Source organism: Balaenoptera musculus, chromosome X (genome assembly GCF_009873245.2).
Source record: "Balaenoptera musculus isolate JJ_BM4_2016_0621 chromosome X, mBalMus1.pri.v3, whole genome shotgun sequence".
NCBI lineage: Eukaryota > Metazoa > Chordata > Mammalia > Artiodactyla > Balaenopteridae > Balaenoptera > Balaenoptera musculus.
This window is the reverse complement of record NC_045806.1, coordinates 45,396,221-45,400,931: the sequence shown is the minus strand read 5'-3', so window position 1 is coordinate 45,400,931 and position 4,711 is coordinate 45,396,221.

The following is a 4,711-nucleotide window of genomic DNA, read 5'->3' as shown; positions in this document are numbered from 1 at the left end:
TGAGTTCCAAGCTTGACCTTTTACTGGGTCTCTCTTATCTGGCCTCTTACCCAGAGCCTACAGCTTGTGCTCTTAGGAGTGCAGACTCTGGAGCGAGACTGCCTTGAGTTTCAAGTCCTGCTTTGCTCCTTACTAGTTATGTGACTTTGGAAAGTGGCTTAACTTCTCAGCACTCACTTTCTTTATCTGTAAACTGGGGATGATTGTAATCCCTACCACATAACGTTGTCGTGAGGACTAACAAAGTAAGTACACTCAAAGTGAGTGTATTTACTTTGTTAGTCCTCACGACAACGTCATATATAACGTCATATATAAGTGTTAAATAGTGTGACTGGGCCTAGGGATCCTCATTCATAAGAAGCATCAGGCTTCAAGGTCCCTGGAGCCTCGGTGACTTCACACCTGCAGCTGGAGCAGCCAAAGGCTTCCTTCCCTTTCCTTACAGGGGTCTGGGGGTCAGAGGTCAGAGTCAATAACCCAGTCTCCCACTGGGCCAGTTCGCATCTCCTTCAGTCTTCACTGCCTGGTCGGTGGTCTGAAGTCACTCCTCTGGATGCTGGCTGGTCGTGTCTGGGGTCTTCCTCGACCTCAGTGGCCAGTGAGGAAGCAGCGGTTTTCCTAGGCCACAGAGACGACTCCACAGCAATTCTTTCGACCCTGCCCTGCCCCAGGGACCCCGTTTTCGACTCAAGAGTCCCCCAGAAGGTGGGGTGAGCCCCTGGAACTGACCGAAAGCCTGGGGGTGGGGTCCGGCGCGGTTACTGTCCAAATTTAGCTTTTCTTTGGGGGGATGATCTGGGGTCCACTGGACCTAAGATTGAGTCCCTTCTAGAGCATGGAGATGTGAGGACGGGATCGAGAGGGCTTTCCTCCGGGTCTAACACACCCACCCCCTTCCGTCTTCTGGTTTTCTGCCTTTCCAGGGGCCCGCAAATTGCAATCCGGGAGAAAGGAGCAACCACTAGTGCCTGTCTACCTCTGAGGGCTCTGCGCCTGCCTAAAACGCCCCGAGCGGCCGCACTTCTCCTCCTCCTCTCTCTGTGACCTGTCGCTGTCACACGCCGCTTTGTCCGCATCTCCTAACAGCCACCCCTTATGAGTTGGGCCGCAATCCTCCCCTCAATCGCACCTCCAGCTCCTCAAGGGACTCTCCGACCCCACTGGGAGCATAACATGAGCGGGCCGCGCATGCGCGGACAGCACCTCCACGGAGGCCAGCTCGACCCCGCTGGAGGGCCGGGGCGGGGGGTGGCGCATGCGCAGATGCTGTGCACCGCTCCAGAAGGGAAGATGGGCTGAGTGGGTGGTGGCGAAGCTATACTTGTCCATCTCCGAGCCCCCTGCCGCCCTCCTTCCTCTCGCTGGGTCCTGTCTTCCCACACTCAGTCAGGACTATAGGACAGCCCCGTATTGGAATCTTAGTGTGAATCCTTCCGTTTAGCTAGCAACCCCTCTAATAAAGAAAAAGAATGAGTGAGTAACAAGCATATTGAATCTGTTGACTTGCTTAGAGTGGGTGCAGCCTGTACATCGCCATCCAATACTTGGTTCCAGAGCAGGCGACTCTTCTTCCCCACCTGGGTGTGGCAGAAATAAAAGGGGAACTTGCCCCCTGCCGATCCCCTTCGCTGGACTCTTTGGGTTCCCTCCTAACGAGCTCCTTCGCCAGTCTCTTTGAGGGCCTGAGCCACCTTTGGGCTCCCTGTGCCGACGGATCAGGGTCTCCCCCATTGTGTCCCATATCCCCGCCAATGGGACAGTCTCACATGGCGCAGGTGGCCTAGGGTGGAGGGCACAAGCACTAAGCACGACAGTTACTACTGACTGACCACCTTTTATACCAGACATGATACACTAGGATAAAGCGAGTATTCGTATTCCCACTTGATTGCGGAGGAAACTGAGGCCGGAAGACGAAGAAGACTCGACCCAGGTCCCACAGCCGCCAGCCGCCCCTTCAGTGGGTGCATGGTCAAGACTTATCACAGACAGGGCCTCTAAAGCCTCGCACCCGGAATGGGCACCCCTGCCCCCGCGGGCCCCCCACTTCTGGGTGTCGCCCAGTCACACTGGCGGGGGTTTCACTGGCACTGCCGCCCCGCCCGGGCTAGCTCATCTCCCTCACACCCGTTTATTCTGTTCCGAGTCTTTCCTAACTCGACCCGGGCGGGCGCGGAGGGGATTTGGGGGCCGGCAGAGTTGTTGGAGAAACTAGTCTAAGTCCCTGGCTGGAGAGCTGGGAGGCCCCGAGAGGGCCAGCCGCTGTGTCCGCCTCTGACCAGGAGCCGGGCGGGGGTGTTCCGCGCCGCCTGGAGGAGGGGTGATGAGGAGCCCGGAGGGAGAAGAATGCTTCCACCCGTATTGCCGGAGCCTCCCTCCTCCCGGCTCCCGCCCACTGAGGGCGGCGGCTGTCACTGCTCGCTCCGGCGCCAGCTGGCTCCTGGTTCTCCGCCTTCATGCGTACCTGCTCGCTTTCCTGCCTTCCCACCCGCTGTCCACATCCCTTTCCCTTCCTTCCCCACTTCCTCCTTTGCTCCCGTCCTCTTTGCCTTCCTCGACCTCCATATTGCCAGAATACTGTTGTCTCCCTCCCACTCCTCCCCTCCAAACAAACAAACAAACAAACAACAAACCCAACTGGTCATGTAATGGCTTCACTAAGCCTGCAGATGACTCCCAGCTTTTTAGCTCGCCTGCTGGGTGGGTATGTAAACCATGAGGTAATTCTTCCAAATCTGTGAAGGGAAGGTAGCTACAAGTGGAACTGACGCTGTGTACTGATCACAACACATAGATTCCACCAAATGATGCAGGTTTATTGGGATGTCACACATATGCATTCATTCACTCAGCAAACTGCCGTCTGTTCCGCGCCAGGCCCTGTATGGCAAATGAAGGATAAAGAGATCAGAATACATCCCTGATCTCTCAGGAGGGTAAGTATTGGTTCAGAGGTGGGCATAGAGAGCCGTGGGAGCCTGAAGAGGAATATCTCACCATCCTGGAGGTTATCTGTGGGGTAGGGGTGCCATATTTAGCAACTAAAAATAGAGGATTCCCACTCAGATATGAATTTCAGATAAATAACAAATAATTTTAATTATTAACAAATAATATTAGTGTAAGTATGTCCCAAATATTGCATGGGAGATACTTATGCTAAAAATTTTTTGTTGTTTATGTGAAATTCAAATTTCATTACTGAGCATCTTGTATCTCATCTGGCAGCACTACTGTGGGGGGTATCAAGTCACTCGTCGTTGCTGGAAAGTACAGTGTTATACAGGCTGAAGTCAGACAGTCAGAATGCAGCAACTTATGGAGAGCCCTAAAAGTGGGGGAGAACCACTCAAAGGGTTTAAAGCAAGGAGGGGGTAACATAATAAAATTTTAGTTTTAGGAAGAGGTTTCTTCTGGCTTCTTGGAGGATCCTTTTAAGAGGGACAACAGTGGGATCTCACTAGTTATAATAGTACAGGCAAGAGATTTTGGATAGTGATAGTAGGAAGATGGGAGAGAGGAAGTGCCAGATTTAAGACGTATGTAGGAGTTAGTTAGATCAACAGGATTTGGCAATTGATTAGATGGAGTGAAGAGGGCATCATTCCCAGCGTCCAGCTTGGGAGTCTGGAAAGATGGTATTGCTACCAACTGAGATAGAACAGATGTTGGAGGCAATGACTGAGTTTCGTTTAGGACATGTGTTGGAGGTGCCTAAGGGACATCTGGTGTAGGGGGCCAGCAAATAATTGGCTATCTCATTCTGAAATTCGGTGGAGAAGGTAAGCCTGGAGATTAGGAAGTCTTCAGCAGAGAGGCAATATTGAAACCAGGAGATGGATGAGCTCCCCAGAAAAGGAACTCAGGGAGAAGGCCAAGAAGAAGCGGGGAAGCAGGAGGAACCAGGAAAGTGAGGTGTCATGGAAGCCAAGGGGTGGTTTCTAGGAGGGGGAAGTGATCAACCATGTCAAATGCAGCCAGAAAGTCCTGATTACACAAAGGCTGAACAATGACCATTGATTTGGGCAAAGGTAAAGTCATCATGACCTTAGGCTGGCATCAAACAGGCTCATTTAGACATCAGTCCCATTTATTCAAATGATAAACACTCAGCTAGCATGCGTCCTCAGCATGCTCTCAGATAAACATCACAATCATTCTCACATCCCACACACTCCTTCAGAATTTAAACCATTCATTTGAATTGTGCCCCAACTCACTCGGAAATTACAGGCACACCTTCAGATGCTCTCCATACTCATCAGCTGAGGGCCTTTATATTTGCCAATGTCACCTCAGAGTCGGAGCTAGTGCAGCTCTGCCTTTGCAGGGATAACTGCAGGCACCCACGAGGGTTAAATGGGTTATCCTGTGGTTTTTTATCTCCCAGGAGTGAAGATCACCTTTGTTCTTCTCTCACCTCCTGGTACAGCTAATACCCCCTGGGTAATGCTGGATGTTGCTGGTTCTGGTGTCCCTGACATGACTCTTTGCTCACCTCTGGCCCTCATGCACCCTAACTGATGACTGTGTGCAAAAGTTGAGTTTGCTCTGTTTCCTTTTTTTTTTTTTTTTTGGCCGCGCCAAGTGGTGCGGCATGTGGGATCTTAGCTCCCCGACCAGGGATCGAACCCGTGCCCCTGCAGTGGAAGCGTGGAGTCTTAACCACTGGACCACCAGGGAAGTCCTGTTCCCTATTTTCTGATTA